Source organism: Bombina bombina, chromosome 6 (assembly GCF_027579735.1).
Source record: "Bombina bombina isolate aBomBom1 chromosome 6, aBomBom1.pri, whole genome shotgun sequence".
In the NCBI taxonomy this organism is placed as follows: Eukaryota; Metazoa; Chordata; class Amphibia; order Anura; family Bombinatoridae; genus Bombina; species Bombina bombina.
Genome location: NC_069504.1, coordinates 596,165,837 through 596,188,011, shown reverse-complemented (window position 1 = coordinate 596,188,011; position 22,175 = coordinate 596,165,837). Strand labels below are relative to the sequence as shown.

The window sequence follows — 22,175 nt, the reverse complement described above, 5'->3', positions numbered from 1 at the left end:
AAAAATATATTTAACAGTCTATGATAGTGTCAATATGACATTCTCTAATCCCTTAATACTATAACGGCCCTTTAACCAAGTACATTGCATAGAGCTTCATACTCTGCAAGACTTATTTGGCCTAAAGTATCATTACTTGTGCCACAATTATCTTTAAGGTCCAGGGTAGCCAATTTTAATTATGCATTAGAAAGAGCTGCAACTGAAATTTGTTTAACTGGTTTTGCATTAAAAAAAAAACTGTTAAAGGGAAGCTTCAATAAAATTAATTTTTGCACCCAACTACTACTGATTTAGCCATTTCCATTGGCTAATTTTGCACAAATCCTATAGATGTACTGGCTTACAGGGACAAGCCTTTTACGACCCTGACCAAAAAGTAAGTTTATTCACCCAAAAACTAAAGGAGGAGTATGACCCTGAAACATGTAGCGAGAGAGGAAGATGCAGTGTGGCCATATATTCTTTGTATAGCTTTTGTATGTGATCCAGTCACCTGTTAATGCAGAGATTGGCACTGTGCATGTGCAGATTTCAGCATTAAAGAGACTAAGGCAATCTTTAAAAACACTACTGAGAAGCAGTTGCTCCACTGTGTATCATGCTGGGGCTGAACTACCTGTTAATATCTTCCCTATACCCAGAGTAAATCTGACATCTGTCACATTGTGGTTTTTATGAGACAAACCTTTTCCCCAGAGAGCCATAAAGAAAATGTTTTTCACTCACAGTTTCAGCGAGCACATTTTATAAAACAGCTAAATGAAACAACTATTTATATCTTAAATAAGCAAAATGTAAACAAACTTCAAATGATTTTGCAAGATATGGGCTACTGCCTTGACTTATACTAGTGCCTGTGATTATGTAATGTGCCAAAAAGAAAAGAGAGTGATGCACTCAGCTGAGAATAAACGTGAGCTGGAAAAGCTTTCTTGCTTGTTTGTAAGGCTAGTGCCACTCAGGGTGCCATCCCTTTTAGCTTACTATGCCCTTCACAGAGGAGAAATATGCTGTAGCATATCAGTCTGATCCTGCCAAACGACCATCCAGTCCAAATTTGTTATGCTTAATGCATGGAGAGAAATCACTTAAAAACTCTAGAGGGCTTTATTTAACATTACATTGTAACATATGTGTCTCTCCTTCACACACAGACCCCAGCATAGTGAGATAAACAGTCCTCAAAATAAAACTTGCATTTCTAAAATTCTTTGAGAGACCTCACAGTACTTACGAGACTGCTTAGATAATCTCACTAAAGCAAAGAGCTTTAGATTATCAGGCCCTCAAAGACATGCACAACTTTCAAAGTATTTTCTAACTTTCATCTGTATTTTGACCCTAGCATTCTATTATCTACCCACACAACGTCACAGCTATAAGAGCACACTTGTTGATTTTACCTGCAAAATATACCCTGGGTTTAGTCACATACAGAATTCAGTCTGAAACAGTTCAAGGCCAAGTACAACTCAATGGGGAGTCATATTGTATCCCTGACTGTTGAACATCCCTAAATATGTAAAGATATGTTTATAGAAATATGGTCCTTTCTAAAATATAGTCTTAGGGTATTAATTAAAGGACCACTAAATGCAGCCGAATGGAATAAAATAAACAATATAAAGACAATGCCAAAGCACTTACTTTGAATTTGAAATTAGCAGTAGAATATTTTCTGTCAAATTTCAAAGATAATCCAATTTCCCTTCCCCTGTATCATGTGACAGCCATCAGCCAATTACAAAATTCATATATGTACTGTATATACTCTACACTTGCACATGCTCAGTAGGATCTTGTGCCTCAGAAAGTGTGCATATATAAAGAATGTGCACATTTTAGAAATGGATACTGGAAAAATTTGGGTTTATAATTTTTTTTATGGGCCTCGTCTTACCGACAAGACTTCTTAGAATGTCTCTCTTGAGCAGAAAGGTTTAGACTATCAGCCCCTTAGAAACAAGTTTACAAACGAGCAATTGCAAAATTTAGCAGTTCCCATAGTAACTTTATATCGTGTTGGATTATGCCCACTTCTGAGGGATTCAATGTAATTTAAGAAACATAACAGAAATTCTTCTCTAAATGTCAATAATAAACTAAATATGTCTTACGTCTGTAACAGAGGTCAACAACCCTTTTAGACCTTTTACTATATTAACCTGAAATGGCACCTAAACCCTTTGATTTCCAAGGTAGATAAGTTTTATATATCCCCTGTCCAAATGACACATCTCCTCTCCCAGCTCTAAAATTGCATCACTTACTCAGAACACACATTTGTCCTGGAGGGCGCTCACCTAACTTTCATTTTACCGATCTTCCCTGATACAATCCTTCTCGGCAGATCCAAAGGTTACATTCTACAGATATGACTGTGTACAATTGCTACTGTTACTGAGAAGCAGTAAGGACTTTCTAATGCACTGAGGCCCAGAGGTCACATGCTGCTCCTGGAAGGCCTCACTGTGGCCCACAGCCATCCATCCCCCAAGCTGGACATAATCTTTATTTTGTACCTGCAGGAAAGAAATATGCTCTTTTTCCACAAAAAAATTATTTCCAATGCATTAGCTATTATCCTTCTAATCTACTATCTATAATACAGGCAGTGGATTTTAAATACTTTGTCTCTGGGCCCAATATAGGCCTAGATTATATATATATATCATGATTGTGTGCACACCAATGTACAAAAACATTCTAGTCTCTAGAGTTTAATAAAGCACTATAATGCAAAAGTGATATAGCCAATCAAAATGTGTATCTATTAAAATGTTATGTTTACAATTAATATGGCGCATACAATTTTAAACAACCTACCTAGGTATTCTTTTCAACAAATGTTACCAAAAGAACAAAATCAGTTTGATAACAGAAGATGAACAGGTCTTAAAATAGCATGCTACCTCTGATCCATGAAAGTTACATTTTTACTTTCATATCCCTTTAAATGACAACAGGAGCAATGATGCTCTGCATGTTTACTAGTGAAGGGTAAATAAAACAGCAAAAAACACAAACTGAAATAAGGTCAAAGTCAAAAGCTGGCTCTGTAGAAGGCTGTAATCATCACAATATATAATACAATATTACTGACACATTTAGGCTAAAACTTAGTAAATTACATATTTGGAGTTTTCCTAGCGTGCCCTCTCCTAAGTCTACACTCTCCTCACTTACTTATCAACTCTGGAGAGTCCCCTCAGGAGCAGCGGTTTGATCAGGGTGCCTGTGCCTCAGGTCATGCTGTGTGACCCGCTCTGATTTGTTTGTCTTTCTGCCACCTTATCCAGGCAAACACACTGCGAGGTCAATAGACACTGAGATTTTCACCCTGCTCTCCAGAGCGAGAGAAACTCCTACAAAGGCTGTCACAATGCCACAGAAATAATCTTGCATTTAAATTGCTAATTAAAGATCTCTAAAAGAACAGTTCCAGTAAACTATACTCACTGCTGCTATACAGGAAGTTCTTACAAACATAATTTTGTTGTTCGCTGCTACAACAAATGGAAATAAGACAGCAGAGTCCAACGAGGAAGGGATAGTTTAGCTGGAGTGATATGTGACATATTAACTGTTTAAATACATTCAAGTAGAGAATAGATAGATTGCTACTCTCTGATTCAATTATTTTGTTCCACTCTTATGAAGAACTACTAAAGTACTGCAAAGTTGCCATTTTGAGTTCAGTTAAAAGGGCAGTAAACACCTTGAGATTGCAATATAAAATGTTTATGTGTAGTAAAACAACTGTCCAATACACAGTCATTATTTATTTTGATCCCTTTCCATGTAATTTAGCTCTGACAACTGTGGGTTTTGTGATTCTCAGAACAGGAAATTCACATTGCAGGGCTAACATAATGCATGTTGCTAACAAGTCTGGATTGGCTACTCCAAACAAGGAGTGTGGTGGGTGGAGTTTGGCTATTTAAAAGGTGTCTAGTGTCCCTTTAATGTGTGTAAGTAGAGTTGATAGTGATGCCTTCCATCATAAAAAAAATATACATATCAGGTCCAAAGCAAGATCATTGTTTGTACTAATTTCCTTCTGTATGGTATCATAATATAATTTGAATGGGAAATTAATAGAAAATGAATTGTGCAGTGGTGGGAATCTAAATGCATGATAGGAAATGAAGACCATTATTTATATACTGTACATACTATGTATCATAGCACGTTAATCGGACCCTTTTGCCATTAATCATTTCTTTTTGTAATATGCTGTCACCATAGTAACACTATCATGATAAAACATACAATATAATACATTTTTGGAATATAACCCCCTGTATTTACACAAACAAATGTACTAATGCATGCATGGATTTTAGTCATATATAAATATTTTGTAAACTTTCTTTACACTTCCATTACTCAGTACATTTCAACTCTTCTAACATTCTATACGGCACCTCTCTCCTCTCTTCATCTGATGCATCCAGTGTTCCTGCTATTTTGTTCTAAACAAATCCTTTGTCATCTTCTTCCCCCTCTTCCTTCTCCCATTTCACCTATGACCTCTTCCATTATTTTTTAAACCACTTATTTACCTCTCATACCCATTTACTGCTTTTACTCTCAATGTAGTATTTTCTCCAACATGTAATCTCTATCTTCTCTCACTATTGATATTATCCTCTTTCTACTATATTGTTAAATTCATTGTCTTTCAAACATTGTCTCCCTAGTTGATCACTTTGTTCCTTCTTTCCTACATTGTTACCAAATCCTCTCTCCAATCGTCCTCTCATCCTCCGATATCTTTTTATCGTCTATTCCCTACCATCCCTCTTATTTCCTTTGTCTCCATCTTATCTTCTTTACATTGTAATTCTTCTTACTTCCTATTTCTTTTTCTCAATCTCATCTTCTTACTTCCGATTTCATTATCTCCATCTCATCTTCTTTACACTCTCATTCTTCTTACTTCATATTCCTTTGTCTCCATCTCATCATCTTTACCCTCTCATTCTTCTTACTTCCTATTTCATTATCTCCATCTCATCTTCTTTACACTCATTTGTCTTACTTCCTATTCCTTTGTCTCCATCTCATCTTCTTTACACTCTCATTCTTCTTACTTCCTATTCCTTTGTCTCCATCTCATCTTCTTTACCCTCTCATTCTTCTTACTTCCTATTCTTTTGTCTCCATTTTGTTTTCTTTACATTGTCATTCTTCTTACTTCCTATTTCTTTGTCTCCATCTCATCTTCTTTACACTCTCATTCTTCTTACTTCCTATTCCTTTGTCTCCATCTCATCTTCTTTACACTGTCATTCTTCTTACTTCCTATTTCATTATCTCCATCTCATCTTCTTTACACTCATTTGTCTTACTTCCTATTCCTTTGTCTCCATCTCATCTTCTTTACACTCTCATTCTTCTTACTTCCTATTCTTTTGTCTCAATCTCATCATCTTTACCCTCTCATTCTTCTTACTTCCTATTTCTTTGTCTCCCTCTCATCATCTTTACCCTCTCATTCTTCTTACTTCCTATTCCTTTGTCTCCATCTCATCTTCTTTACACTCTCATTCTTCTTACTTCCTATTCCTTTATCTCCATCTCATCATCTTTACTCTCTCAGTCTTCTTACTTCCTATTTCATTATCTCCATCTCATCTTCTTTACACTCATTTGTCTTACTTCCTATTCCTTTGTCTCCATCTCATCTTCTTTACCCTCTCGTTCTTCTTACTTCCTATTCTTTTGTCTCCATTTCGTCTTCTTTACACTCTCATTCTTCTTACTTCCTATTCCTTTGTTTCCATCTCATCTTTTTTACACTGTCATTCTTCTTACTTCCTATTCCTTTGTCTCCATCCCATCTTCCTTTCTCTTATTTACTTTAGTTCATCAAATCTTCTACTTTCTTCTTATACTCCTATTTCTTTCTCTCAAACTCATTCCATTATATCACAAACATCCTTTTCACTTTACTATATGTCTCCTTCCTTCAATTACCATAGATTGCATCCTTCTCTATATCTCACCACTTCCCCTTCTATCCAAGCTCAGCATTTGGTAAACTTCACCTCAACTCATCTTTCATTCCTCTCATGCTCCTCTCCATGTATCTGTTACTTGTTCCTTATCATCACTTTCATAGTTGCCATTTAATCTATACTTCATTCACATCATCACTGTCATTTTCCTCTCTGCATCATCTCCTCTTTGCTTCTCCTAACATGCTTTGTAGTCCCTTAGTCACTCTTTCTTTCCCTACCCTCACCCTCATCTAGCTCTACTGCATTCCATCACATGTTCCTTAGCCTCATGATTAGCACTCTTATCTTTTCACATCAGATCATCTTCCTTATCTTCCACAACTCTCTCTCAGCTTCACTCCATCTTTAAAAGGACATTGTACACAAGATTTTTCTTTGCATAAATGTTTTGTAGATGATAAATTTATATAACCCATCTGGGCATGGTTTTGTAACAATGTATAATTTTGATTATTTTTTAATATCTGATTTTCAGACTCTTAACCAGGCCCCAAAGTATCAGATGTAGACTGAAGTCTACAAATTCCTGCATGCTTCTGTTTGTGTAATGGGTCTTCTCATATGCAAGGGAGGGTCTGCTCTTCCTGCTTTCTCATCCCCTTTAAGTGGGTGCTCCAGCCTAACCTCATCAACAGGGCTAAACTAGGAGCTTTTAACTAAGTTTTTAAAAGGTTTTAAACTGGATTTTTATATCAGTATCTGTCCATATTCTTTTTTATAGTAGTGTCTACTACATGCAGTTATATGAAAAATTGCTGTATACTGTCCCTTAACATTTGTTACCCTGCCATTATTTGCATCTCTGTATTCACCCTAACCTATCTAATATTTTTTACCCTTCCATTTCCCAATACATTTTAATTTCACTATATTGTAACTAATTATCTGACCTGTTCAGCTTTTTCCTTATTTTACTCCCTCTCACCTTCATTTCTCTGAGCCTCAGCATAGTATCTTCCCCAGACTTTAAACATTTTCTGATTTATCTTCATGCAAATGGCACCCACCTTTCTATAACAGGACTAAATATAACCAAATATCCCTGTTACCTCTATCTCTAGGGTGACCGCTTAATTCTCTATCTTGTGGCATATCATGCCTGACAACAGCTTAAACAATAAGTGTGAAGTGTCAAGTCAAAATTAACTTTCATGATTCTGAAAGAGCATGCAATTTTAAGCAACTTTCTTATTTACGCCTATTATAAAACATTTTTCGTTCTATCTGAATCATTAAAGTTTAATATTGACTAGACTATCCCTTTAAGCTTATCAATAAAAAGGTGACTAATTAACATTAACATACACAAAATATCATAATTCTAGTATGTTTATCACAAAAACAATATTGGTTTGTCTTACATTTACATGTAAAATATTTGTTATCCTTAAAGGGACAGTTCACCCAAAAACTTTCTCACCTTTAAATTATTCCCAATCATCCTTTTTACCTGCTAGAGTGTATTAAATTGGTTGTAAGTAGCTCCTTTACTCATATTTCAGCATTTGAAATAGCTGATTTAGCTTGTAGTTTCCCAACCTATACTGAAAGTTTTGATACTGGCGTATACGCTATTGACAAGCCTAAGTAAACACAGCCAGCAGAAGAGATTACACCCTCAGTGGGGGCATGATAGTTAAGTAATAAAATGATAATTTTCCATTGTTCTCTCTATGTATTGAGCTTTGGTGTTCCAGACAAATATAAGATAAGGAAGCAAGTATGTGTACACAAAGTGATAACATAATGAGATCTGATATTACCTGAAGCTCAACCCATTGTAATAGGCTGTGGTTTCAAAGCACAAAACCAGCTACTTCAGATACACAAATAAACCAGAAAATGCAATTTCTCAAATATTTTATACTCTGCAGTTGGTATAACAAGTCATTTAAAATACATTTATGGAAAAACAATTTTACAGTGTACTGTCCCTTTAAAGGGACACTGAACCCAAAAAAAAATATTTCTTGATTCCGATAGAGCATGCAATTTTAAGCAACTTTCTAATTTACTCCTATTATCTTTATTTGAAAAAGAAGGCATCTAAGCTAAGGAGCCAGCCAATTTTTGGTTCAGTACCCTGGACAGTACTTGTTTATTGGTGGGTGAATTTATCCACCAATCAGCAAGAACAACCCAGGTTGTTCACCAAAAATGGGCCGGCATCTAAACTTACATTCTTGCTTTTCAAATAACGATACCAAGAGAATTTGATAATAGGAGTAAATTAGAAAGGTTCTTAAAATTGCATGCTCTATCTGAATCACAAAAGAAAACATTTGGGTTCAGTGTCCATTTAAGGCTAGGTGAAATTAACTTTTTTGACTTATATTCAGGTTGATATTGAGTAAATAAATAAACAGGCTACCCTCACCTTATCCACTCCACCAACCAAAATCTAAACCATTTTCCAGACATGCATCATACTTTATGGGAGAAGATTTTAAATGTTCATGAATACATTGTAATAGCTCTATGTTCTATAGACTCTATAACTAATTGGATTTTACCAAGGATAGTTGTAAAATATATTATTAAGCATACCGTTCAAGAGTGAGAAGTTAGATCTCTAAGTGTAATAACAAAAAAAGTACTTTTCATTGATAAAAACAAAATGAACAGAGTCAGTACTTTTTATTTTTTATTTTTACAAAGACAGCGCAATTGATATCAAATTCTTACCCATAGCAACATACTTTAATACACACAAAGGAACAAAATCAATTATTCACTATCTATCTATGTTATATATCTATCTATCTTATCTACATATCTATCTATTTATACTATCTATGTTATCTATATCATCTATCTATCTTATCTATCTATGTTATCTATCTATCGATCAATCTATCTATGTTTTCTATTTTTTATCTATCTTATCTATATATCTATTCTATCTATGTATCTATCTATCTTATCTATATATCTAGCATATATCTATTTATCTATCTATCTATCATCTATCTATCTATCTATCTATCTATCTATCTATCTATCGGAGACACAGAACATTTACTAATTGCATTCCTGTATACATACCTAATTCCGAAACTAAACAATATTATCAGTGTCTATTAAAAAAAAAAGCCTTCTGAAACACTTACATTAATTTTGTCATGCTAAAGCAAGATTCTAATACAAAACTTACATGTTGTTAATTGTTAGAGCCTGTCATTTTTATACTACTGATTTGAGTACAATCTTATTCAGGAACAGTAGGCCTTGTAGCTCCCAATAAGGACATAGCCAGTCAGCCAATCAGGAATAGCAATCAAACAAACAGCCAATTAAAGACACTTCTATTTGGGAGCTAAAATAATGTGCAACTCGCAAACACTAGTATGAGTTAGTAATTAATACAGTACAGTAATAATAATACAGTAATTACATGCTCTAACAAATTAGAGTATATAATTTTTTAATAGAACACCCCATAAATATTAGTAAACTAGTGAAAGGATTAACAAATGCAACAATCAAGATAACTCTCAAAACACAATTTCTAGACAAGTAAATAAAAGGTAACATTTTATGAATCCCACAGGCCCACACATAAGTTTGAACCTATAGTTCTAGCATTCCCCTGTGCTGAACAAACTGAATCATTGATACCACACAGTAAAGTTCTATGTAATAGTAGAATGATTTTTAGGAACAAGCTATATTTACCTTCAGAGTAGTTTGGCAATTGGAGACAAATTGGCACAGTGGCAGCATGTTCCTGTGTTTTATATTTCTATAGTAGGAGGGAATGAACTGTGCCCTTGGCATATAACCCTGCTTATCAGTAAATGTAATTGCATTTTGATTCTTGTAGTGTCTTTGACCCCGACAACCTGGTTACACAATAACCAGCCTATGATATAGTAACATGAAAAGGCTGAAGGAAGAAAAGGTTGTAATGATTTAACCATTAGAGACACTTTACTATATAACCCAGTAGTAAATTTAGTTCCTGTGCTGCCCTAGGCACTGGGAAATCTGCTGTACCTACAAACACTGCCACTGACAAGATTTTTATTTCATGTTTGCCTCATGCATTTCTCACATTCTGAGGCAATGGAAGCAGAAAGGGGTCAATCACTCCCACTAGACAACCATAAATAATTGATATGTAATAAAATTAATAAATAAAACATTATGGGCCAGATTATGAGTGGAGCGCTAACAGTTGCATGCGATCGAAAGGGGGTTTATTGTGCCTGTTTACATGCACCAGATGTATCGTTCTTTTACAAGTTGAAAGCAAACGTAATCACTTGAGCGCAATTGAAGTTAATGTGCGTCAGGATATTGTGTTCTCAGAGCTCTGGTTAACTGTTTAGGAAAACAAAAAAAGTGTCACAAAATACATCAAAAAATACATTTCAAAGTACAATTACACTCCTAATAACACTATCTAATTAAAAAATAAATAAAACAATATTGCAAAAAAAAGTTATAGGGGCTCAACGTTATGAGGTCTTAGGTGTAAGAAAAAAAAAGGCAGGCAAAGGGCTTTAACCTAGAGATACATACATATACATGTCTGAATATATATATGTATGTATGTATATATCAGTGACGTGCAGTGACGTCAGAGGCTGGTGAGGCAGTGGCAGGATACGCCTTCATTCTTTAGATATCCTTTGTTGAAGAAATAGCAATGCACATGGGTGAGCCAATCACATGAGGTATCTATGTGCAGCCACCAATCAGCAGCTACTGAGCATATTTAGATATGATTTTCAACAAAGGACATCAAAATAATGAAGAAAATTAGATATTAGATGTAAATTGGAAAGTTATTTAAATTTGCATATGGGTTTCATATGGGTTTCATGTCCCTTTAAATGGTGTCTTGGAAAACTGGTCAACTTAGTAAACATCTGATTTTAGTCTAAAAGGATTGTAACAGAAACTCTTGCCAGATAACACAATGCTTGCTCTGATTATGAGATCTAGAAATCCATGCCCATTAAAATATGTTTAAAACATACATTTTACTTTAATGCTGCAAATTATGCTTATAGATTCTTTCATTACATAAGGGATGAGAGTCAGAGGGGGAGGAAGAGAGACAGAGAGAGAAAGAGACCATGGGGGAGAACAACACATAAGGAGAGAGATGGATAGATAGAGAGAGAGACACACACACAAGGGGGGGGAGAGGGACCACAGCATTTTAAAGTAATAAAACAGCAGAGCTACAGAGAGTTCAGAAAATTAGTCTATAATTTAGTGTGAAGTACAGAGGCAAGCTGCTAAGTTAGTGGGTGTAAAGTTTGAGTAAACAAAATACAAAAACGGTCCTTTGCTGTAAAAGAGTAAAAAAAACACTAAACCACATTCATTAAATTATCATTTTCACTAACAGAATCCCTATCAGTAAAATCTTACTTTAATAAGATGTGGGTGAAACACTGCTCTCTGTGCCTCTCTCCTGCTCTGGAAGGATTCAGGAAGTGACAGTGGCACATTCCACTGCACTTAAAGGGGAAGAACAGAACTCTCTTTTTCACTTTAGCAAAGCTGGCAGCTTCACAGGACAGCAACAAAATATATGAAAGTTGTTTTTTTCCGTTTTTGTTTTGTTTTATATGATTTAACATCCAGCCCCAACACTATATTCCACTTACTAATGCCTCTCGCTAGATTGGTTCAGCCCAAATAGGACTGCCTCAAATAAGCAGTTAATGGGCCATGCAATGATCTTAACCACTTGCATCCAGTAGATGGCGCAGCATGTTGTGTAATGGTGGGCAGACCTGCTTGTGCCTCTTCATTGCACAACATATAGCTGTGAGAAAGAAAAAATGCTGGGAAAAAAAATTACAATTTTTTTTTAAAGCCAATAAAAAAATATATATTTTTGCCCATATGAGAGGTGAAGCACTGCCTCACCTGCCTCTAGTGACTGCACATCACTGGTATATATATATATATATATATATATATATATATATATATATATATATATATATATATATATATATATATATATATATATATATATATATAAAGACAAAAAATAAATGAACCAGTAGAAAGAATCCACTGAATCACTCCTGGGCGCTCACAGTCAAATAAAAGCTATGCCACAAGGTATATACTCTATACCCAGCACCTCATAAAGGTATATATATTTTCAGTAAGAAGTATCCAGCTGCCAAAACCCAAAATAGCAGAGGAGACCTATCACTCCTCAATAAAGAGCATAAAAAGAAAGGGGCAGGGTGGCGCAGAAAACTCAAACTAAAAAATATATAATGAATAAATAAATAAAATATATAATACAGTTTATAGTAAAATATTATAGCAATACGAAGTTATAAAAATATATGTATATAAAATAAATAATATAATATATAGTGTATAGTGTAACAAATGTCCATAAGCTATAAGAAATCCTAAACGATCAGAGGTAATCAGGAGCACATCAAAATACGGAGAGCAAAGTCTTCAGATGTTAGTCCCCTATTAGATGTGCACTTACTTGAATGAACCTCAATCACATGAGGTAAGAATGTAGCACTTTCATAAAAGAGTGAGGCACTCCCTGTAGAAAAGATTGAATGATCCACTGGATCTCCCAGAGTGCAGGCTTCTGTATCTTGGAATATGGATAGTAGAATCCTCCAAATGTCCTCGTGCTCTCTTTAGTAAGTAGTAACTTCCAATTCCAGTGTTGGTGTCATATAAAGAGAACCAGAAAAGCAAACATAGTGTAAAACTGCTTTAATGGAACATAAATGACACACAATAAGGTACACTCACATAGAAAACCTCAACTAATGAGGTATGAAGAGAGCACATAGATGTAATAAAGCTGCAGCCCAAGAATTCAATAGGTATCCGCAGTGGGAATCTTAGTTCAAAGGCAAATGCAGGCTCCACAGTTACAGAAGTATCAAACAATTCATACAACAGGTAATGTACCTTCCTTAAAAAATCTTACGCGTTTCGAAGGGTTAAATTAATTAAATTCCCTTCTTCATCTGATGAAGAAGGGAATTTAATTCATTTAACCCTTCGAAACGCGTAAGATTTTTTATGACACCAACACTGGAATTGGAAGTTACTACTTACTAAAGAGAGCACGAGGACTTTTGGAGGATTCTACTATCCATATTCCAAGATACAGAAGCCTGCACTCTGGGAGATCCAGTGGATCATTCAATCTTTTCTACAGGGAGTGCCTCACTCTTTTATGAAAGTGCTACATTCTTACCTCATGTGATTGAGGTTCATTCAAGTAAGTGCACATCTAATAGGGGACTAACATCTGAAGACTTTGCTCTCCGTATTTTGATGTGCTCCTGATTACCTCTGATCGTTTAGGATTTCTTATAGCTTATGGACATTTGTTACACTATACACTATATATTATATTATTTATTTTATATACATATATTTTTATAACTTCGTATTGCTATAATATTTTACTATAAACTGTATTATATATTTTATTTATTTATTCATTATATATTTTTTAGTTTGAGTTTTCTGCGCCACCCTGCCCCTTTCTTTATATATATATATATATATATATATATATATATATATATATATATATATATATATATATATATATATATAGATAGATATATATATATATGTTTAAATGTGTTTACATATTTATTGGAGCCCTTTGCAGTTAAATAGATGAAAACATGAAAAAGCATATTTACGCAATATTCATATTTAATAAAGTATTATATTGTGTATATACTGTAAATATGTCACATTCCAATGTTCTGCACAAAGCAAAATATGTTCTATGTATTTTTAAATAGCTATTCCTATATATCTATACCTTTAAGTAATCATCAACATATATATAGGTATAGATATATATTGTACCAAAATACCATCAGATACATGTAGAGATATGTATTTATAAATAAATAGAACATATTCTATGTGAAGAAAAATGTTCTTATATTCATATAGATACATAGGTATAGATATATATTTTACAAAAATAATTATATATATATATATATATATATATATATATATATATATATATATATATATATATATATATATATATATAAGTCATGGAATGGAATTCTAGCGGTGCACCACCCGACTAATTTTACAGACCACCCGGCTAAACTTTTAGCCAATATTAAACTAAAATAAGATAGTATTAAAATGTAAATTTTTTATTGCACAAATTTATATTAAATGATGCAACTCATTTGTGCTTTAGATAGCTTAAAATGATATAATATTAGAAAATAGTATACTGTCCCCACCCGGCTACTTCATAATGCCACCCAGCTACTTCATAAAGCCACCCGGCTGGCAAAATTTTAAAGGGACAGTCAAGTCCAAAATAAACTTTCATGATTCAAGTAGGGCATGTAATTTTAAACTTTCCAATTTACTTTTATCACCAATTTCTCTTTGTTCTCTTGGTATTCTTATTTGAAAGCTAAACATAGGCAGTTCATATGCTAATTTCTTAGACCTTTTAGGCCGCCTCTAATCTGAAAGTATTTTGACAGTTTTTCATCACTAGAAGGCGTTAGTTCATGTGTTTCATATAGATAACATTGTGCTCACGCACGTGAAGTTACCTAGGAGTAAGCACTGATTGGTTAAAATGCATGTCTGACAAAAGAACTGATATACGTTTGCAGAGGCATAGATACAAGGTAATCACAGAGGTAAAACGTGTATTATTATAACTGTGTTGGCTATGCAAAACTGGGGAATGGGTAATAAAGGGATTATCTATCTTTTTAAACAACAAAAATTCTGGTGTTGACTGTCCCTTTAAGGCATTTTCATTCTATTTAAATAAGAACCTATGGTGTTTCTTGATTCTTGTGCATTGCTGGACAAGCAAATTAAACACTCACTTGTCAGCGTTCAGTCAGACAAATACCATTTTAGGTGTGTTTATAACTTTATTAAAATTACAGCTACCAGGCATTTGTGAGGCTCCACTAGTACAGGTTTATATGAGACAAAAATATATAAAACAAACTCCGGCTATAAAAATGTCACATGGAAGTATTTACTTAAGGAAGCAGAAGATTGCAGCAGGAGACGTATGTGACATATACAGTGATTCCTGGCTTTCCTTCCTGCGCTTTAATACAGAGGTGAGGACTATATGTAGAGAACATGACGCCTCTACATACATGGTTGGGAAATCAGAGGCTATAGATATACAGGAGAAATGTGTCCTGTATCCTCCAAACTTAGAATGTTTACTTATGCAACTGAAAACAATAACTGCATTGCACATACAGTCAGACTTGATATGCTGAAAAAATGCATGATATTTAAAACAAATCACAGTCATACATATTTAGATAAGATTATGAACAAAGTTATGGCTGATCTCTATATAACAAAGTATAGGGTCAGTCTCAATTGGTAAGAAAATCTTAGCAAATTATTAATCTACAAAAATCTCCATATTTAATGGTTAAAGGGACATTAGACCCAATTTTTTTCTTTCATGATTCACAAAGAGAATACAATTTTAAACAACATTCCAATTTTCTTCTATAATCTAATTTGCTTTATTCTTTAGATATACTTTGTTGAAGAAATAGCAATACACATGGGTGAGCCAATCACACAAGGCCTCTATGTGCAGCAACCAATCAGCAGCTGCTGAGCCTATCTAGATATGCTTTTCATCAAAGGATATCAAGAGAATGAAAAAATGAGATAATAGAAGTAAATTAGAAAGTTGTTTAAAATTGCATGCTCTTTCTAAATCATGAAAGAAAAAATGTGGGTTTCATGTCCCTTTAATTATGAAGAAAATTGATACAATAAACATTTCTAAAGGATTGTGACTAACCCTAATATCTGAAATTATAATGGCCTAGATTAGGGATAATAAAGCACTATCGATTGTACATGGTGCACTATTACTTTAGTGGGCCCATGCTCAAAATAACGCACAATCTGGTATTACAAGTTAATGGTAAAACATAATAACCAGAGAATGTTTAGCACAGGTGACATCTCTTTAGTGCTCCCTATTAGATAGTATGGCCGTGCTAAACATTGTTCATATTACAAGTTGTGAGTTATGTGTTGCATGACTGGAGACCTGAAGTAAAGTGTTAAGACTAGAATAAAAGTATAATAAAACACATGTAAAATATATTAAAGTACTACAATATATGCATATACTGTATATGGCATATTGAATGTAAAATATATATTTATTAATTAAAAAATGTAAAAAAACATAATTTATGCTTACCTGATAAATTCCTTTCTTCTGTAGTGTGATCAGTCCACGGGTCATCATTACTTCTGGGATATTACTCCTCCCCAACAGGAAGTGCAAGAGGATTCACCCAGCAGAGCTGCATATAGCTCCTCCCCTCTACGTCACTCCCAGTCATTCGACCAAGGACCAACGAGAAAGGAAAAGCCAAGGGTGAAGTGGTGACTGGAGTATAAATTAAAAAATATTTACCTGCCTTAAAAACAGGGCGGGCCGTGGACTGATCACACTACAGAAGAAAGGAATTTATCAGGTAAGCATAAATTATGTTTTCTTCTGTTAAGTGTGATCAGTCCACGGGTCATCATTACTTCTGGGATACCAATACCAAAGCAAAAGTACACGGATGACGGGAGGGATAGGCAGGCTCTTTATACAGAAGGAACCACTGCCTGAAGAACCTTTCTCCCAAAAATAGCCTCCGATGAAGCAAAAGTGTCAAATTTGTAAAATTTGGAAAAAGTATGAAGCGAAGACCAAGTTGCAGCCTTGCAAATCTGTTCAACAGAGGCCTCATTCTTGAAGGCCCAAGTGGAAGCCACAGCTCTAGTAGAATGAGCTGTAATTCTTTCAGGAGGCTGCTGTCCAGCAGTCTCATAAGCTAAACGAATTATGCTACGAAGCCAAAAAGAAAGAGAGGTAGCGGAAGCTTTTTGACCTCTCCTCTGCCCAGAGTAAATGACAAACAGAGAAGACGTTTGTCGAAATTCCTTAGTTGCCTGTAAGTAAAATTTTAGAGCACGGACTACATCCAGGTTGTGCAGTAGACGTTCCTTCTTTGAAGAAGGATTTGGGCATAAAGAAGGAACAACAATCTCTTGATTGATATTCCTGTTAGTAACTACCTTAGGTAAGAACCCAGGTTTAGTACGCAGGACTACCTTATCCGAATGAAAAATCAAATAAGGAGAATCACAATGTAAGGCTGATAATTCAGAGACTCTTCGAGCCGAGGAAATAGCCATTAAAAATAGAACTTTCCAAGATAACAACTTTATATCAATGGAATGAAGGGGTTCAAACGGAACGCCCTGTAAAACATTAAGAACAAGGTTTAAACTCCATGGTGGAGCAACAGTTTTAAACACAGGCTTAATTCTGGCCAAAGCCTGACAAAAAGCCTGGACGTCAGGAACTTCTGACAGACGTTTGTGTAACAGAATGGACAGAGCTGAGATCTGTCCCTTTAATGAACTAGCAGATAAACCCTTTTCTAAACCTTCTTGTAGAAAAGACAATATCCTAGGAATCCTAACCTTACTCCAAGAGTAACCTTTGGATTCACACCAATATAGGTATTTACGCCATATCTTATGGTAAATCTTTCTGGTAACAGGTTTCCTAGCCTGTATTAAGGTATCAATAACTGACTCAGAAAATCCACGTCTTGATAAAATCAAGCGTTCAATTTTCAAGCAGTCAGCTTCAGAGAAGTTAGATTTTGATGTTTGAAGGGACCCTGTATCAGAAGGTCCTGTTTCAGAGGTAGAGACCAAGGTGGACAGGATGACATGTCCACCAGGTCTGCATACCAAGTCCTGCGTGGCCACGCAGGTGCTATTAGAATCACTGATGCTCTCTCTTGTTTGATTCTGGCAATCAATCGAGGAAGCAACGGGAAGGGTGGAAACACGTAAGCCATCCTGAAGTCCCAAGGTGCTGTCAGAGCATCTATCAGGACTGCTCCTGGATCCCTGGATCTGGACCCGTAACGAGGAAGCTTGGCGTTCTGTCGAGACGCCATGAGATCTATCTCTGGTTTGCCCCAACGTCGAAGTATTTGGGCAAAGACCTCCGGATGAAGTTCCCACTCCCCCGGATGAAAAGTCTGACGACTTAAGAAATCCGCCTCCCAGTTCTCCACTCCCGGGATGTGGATTGCTGACAGGTGGCAAGAGTGAGACTCTGCCCAGCAAATTATCTTTGATACTTCCATCATAGCTAGGGAGCTTCTTGTCCCTCCCTGATGGTTGATGTAAGCTACAGTCGTGATGTTGTCCGACTGAAACCTGATGAACCCCCGAGTTGTCAACTGGGGCCAAGCCAGGAGGGCATTGAGAACTGCTCTCAATTCCAGGATGTTTATTGGCAGGAGACTCTCCTCCTGACTCCATTGTCCCTGAGCCTTCAGAGAATTCCAGACGGCACCCCAACCTAGAAGGCTGGCGTCTGTTGTTACAATTGTCCAGTCTGGTCTGCTGAATGGCATCCCCCTGGACAGATGTGGCCGAGCAGTTTGAAAGCTTGAAGCTTGTATCAGAATGTCGTCTAGGTATGGAGCTACCGAGATTCCCCGCGGTCTTAGTACCGCCAGAAGAGCACCCAGAACCTTTGTGAAGATTCTTGGAGCTGTAGCCAATCCGAATGGAAGAGCCACAAACTGGTAATGCCTGTCTAGGAAGGCAAACCTTAGGTACCGATAATGATCTTTGTGAATCGGTATGTGAAGGTAAGCATCTTTTAAATCTACAGTGGTCATGTATTGACCCTCTTGGATCATAGGTAAAATTGTCCGAATAGTCTCCATCTTGAACGATGGAACTCTTAGGAATTTGTTTAGGATCTTTAAGTCCAGGATTGGTCTGAAAGTTCCCTCTTTTTTGGGAACCACAAACAGATTTGAGTAAAACCCCTGTCCCTGTTCCGATCGTGGAACTGGATGGATTACTCCCATTAACAAGAGCTCTTGTACGCAGCGTAGAAACGCCTCTTTCTTTGTCTGGATTGTTGACAATCTTGACAGATGAAATCTCTCTCTTGGAGGAGAGTATTTGAAGTCCAGAAGGTATCCCTGAGATATTATCTCTAGCGCCCAGGGATCCTGAACATCTCTTGCCCAAGCCTGGGCGAAGAGAGAAAGTCTGCCCCCCACTAGATCCGATCCCGGATCGGGGGCCCTCAATTCATGCTGTTTTAGGGGCAGCAGCAGGTTTCCTAGTCTGCTTGCCCTTGTTCCAGGACTGGTTAGGTTTCCAGCCTTGTCTGTAGCGAGCAACAGCTCCTTCCTGTTTTGGTGCAGAGGAAGTTGATGCTGTTCCTGCTTTGAAATTACGAAAGGAACGAAAATTAGACTGTCTAGTCTTGGCTTTGGCTTTGTCCTGAGGCAGGGCATGGCCTTTACCTCCTGTAATGTCAGCGATAATCTCTTTCAACCCGGGCCCGAATAAGGTCTGCCCTTTGAAAGGTATATTAAGCAATTTAGACTTAGAAGTAACATCAGCTGACCAGGATTTTAGCCACAGCGCCCTGCGTGCCTGAATGGCGAATCCTGAATTCTTCGCCGTAAGTTTAGTAAGATGTACTACGGCCTCCGAAATGAATGAATTAGCTAGTTTAAGGACTCTAAGCCTGTCCGTAATGTCGTCCAGAGTAGCTGAACCAATGTTCTCTTCCAGAGACTCAATCCAGAATGCCGCTGCAGCCTTGATCGGCGCAATGCATGCAAGGGGTTGTAATATAAAACCTTGTTGAACAAACATTTTCTTAAGGTAACCCTCTAACTTTTTATCCATTGGATCTGAAAAAGCACAGCTATCCTCCACCGAGATAGTGGTACGCTTAGCTAAGGTAGAAACTGCTCCCTCCACCTTAGGGACCGTTTGCCATAAGTCCCTTGTGGTGGCGTCTATTGGAAACATTTTTCTAAATATCGGAGGGGGTGAGAACGGCACACCGGGTCTATCCCACTCCTTAGTAACAATTTCAGTAAGTCTCTTAGGTATAGGAAAAACCTCAGTACTCGTCGGTACCGCAAAATATTTATCCAACCTACACATTTTCTCTGGTATTGCAACTGTGTTACAATCATTCAGAGCCGCTAACACCTCCCCTAGTAATACACGGAGGTTTTCCAGTTTAAATTTAAAATTTGAAATATCTGAATCCAGTCTGTTTGGATCAGAACCGTCACCCACAGAATGAAGTTCTCCGTCCTCATGTTCTGCCACCTGTGACGCAGTGTCTGACATGGCCCTAATATTATCAGCGCACTCTGTTCTCACCCCAGAGTGATCACGCTTACCTCTTAGTTCTGGTAATTTAGCCAAAACCTCAGTCATAACAGTAGCCATATCCTGTAATGTGATTTGTAATGGCCGCCCAGATGTACTCGGCGCTACAATATCACGCACCTCCCTCTGAGCGGGAGATGTAGGTACTGACACGTGAGGCGAGTTAGTCGGCATAACTCTCCCCTCGTTGTTTGGTGAAATTTGTTCAATTTGTACAGATTGACTTTTATTTAAAGTAGCATCAATACAGTTAGTACATAAATTTCTATTGGGCTCCACTTTGGCATTGCAACAAATGACACAGGTATCATCCTCTGAATCAGACATGTTTAACACACTAGCAAATAAACTTGCAACTTGGAAATACAATTCAATTAGAATAATATTAAAACGTACTGTGCCTTTAAGAAGCACAGAAGATCTATGACAGTTGAAAATTAATAAATTGAAACAGTTATAGCCTCAATCCTTGTAAACAACACAACTTTAGCAAAGGTTTAATCCCATTAGCAAAGATAACAAATTCTGAAAGCAGGAAACAAATTACAGAATAAACGTTTTTTATCTCAGTCAAACTATAATTCTCACAGCTCTGCTGAGAGAAATTACCTCCCTCAAAATAAGTTTTGAAGACCCCTGAGCTCTGTAGAGATGAACCGGATCATGCAGGGAATACAATGAGTTGCTGACTGAAATATTTGATGCATAGTAAAAGCGCCAAAAAACGGCCCCTCCCCCTCACACACAGCAGTGAGGGAGAACAGAAACTGTCAGAAAAACAGATTAAGCAACTGCCAAGTGGAAAAATAGTGCCCAAACATTTATTCACACAGTACCTCAGCAAATGAAAACGATTTTACATTCCAGCAAAAACGTTAAACATAATCTCTAGTTATTAAACAGCTTTATGTATTTCTTACAGTGTAATTCTAGTGAAGTACCATTCCCCAGAATACTGAAGTGTAAAGTATACATACATGACATTATATCGGTATGGCAGGATTTTCTCATCAATTCCATTGTCAGAAAATAAAAACTGCTACATACCTCTATGCAGATTCATCTGCCCGCTGTCCCCTGATCTGAAGTTTACCTCACTCCTCAGATGGCCGAGAACAGCAATATGATCTTAACTACTCCGGCTAAAATCATAGCAAAACTCTGGTAGATTCTTCTTCAAACTCTGCCAGAGAGGTAATAACACACTCCGGTGCTATTTTAAAATAACAAACTTTTGATTGAAGATATAAAACTAAGTATAATCACCATAGTCCTCTCACACATCCTATCTAGTCGTTGGGTGCAAGAGAATGACTGGGAGTGACGTAGAGGGGAGGAGCTATATGCAGCTCTGCTGGGTGAATCCTCTTGCACTTCCTGTTGGGGAGGAGTAATATCCCAGAAGTAATGATGACCCGTGGACTGATCACACTTAACAGAAGAAAGTGTTTTAAAGTGATATGGTATATGATAAGGTGTTTAACTGGGAAGGGCTCAAAGGTATATATACAGTCTTGTGAAAAAGAAAGTATACCCTCTTTGAATTCTATGGTTTTAGGTATCAGGACATAATAACAATCATCTGGTCCTTAGCAGGTCTTAAAATTAGGTAAATACAGCCTCAGATGAACAACTACACATGACATATTACACTGTGTCATTATTTATTTAACAAAAATAAAGCCAATATATATATATATATATAGTGCTGGACTTTCTCTGTGTGTTTTATCAATTTGTTTTGTAATTTTCCCTATGGTTCCCGGTTTGTTGGATTGAGAGCTTGCATTGTCTGGCTGTTTTAGGGTCCCAGGTTTTTGGAAGGGACCTTGTTGTGGTACCTGGGCTTGTCCCATTTGGTCAAATGCGGTAACTAACCTT

At 36.4% G+C, this 22,175-nt stretch overlaps 1 protein-coding gene across 2 annotated transcripts in view; it reads right to left on the bottom strand.

Moving 5' to 3' along the window:
* The window catches only part of SLC51B (solute carrier family 51 subunit beta), a 29,632-nt gene extending 19,873 nt beyond the window's left edge, over positions 1–9,759 (bottom strand). The window contains exon 1 of one of the 2 annotated variants that reach the window (XM_053717582.1): positions 9,705–9,759. The gene's annotated coding sequence lies outside the window, so the exon portion shown is untranslated. Of the gene's footprint in view, positions 1–3,189; positions 3,214–9,704 lie in introns of those variants that run through there. The other variant, XM_053717583.1, reaches the window with a different exon arrangement.
* Between the last annotated feature and the right edge of the window lie 12,416 nt (positions 9,760–22,175).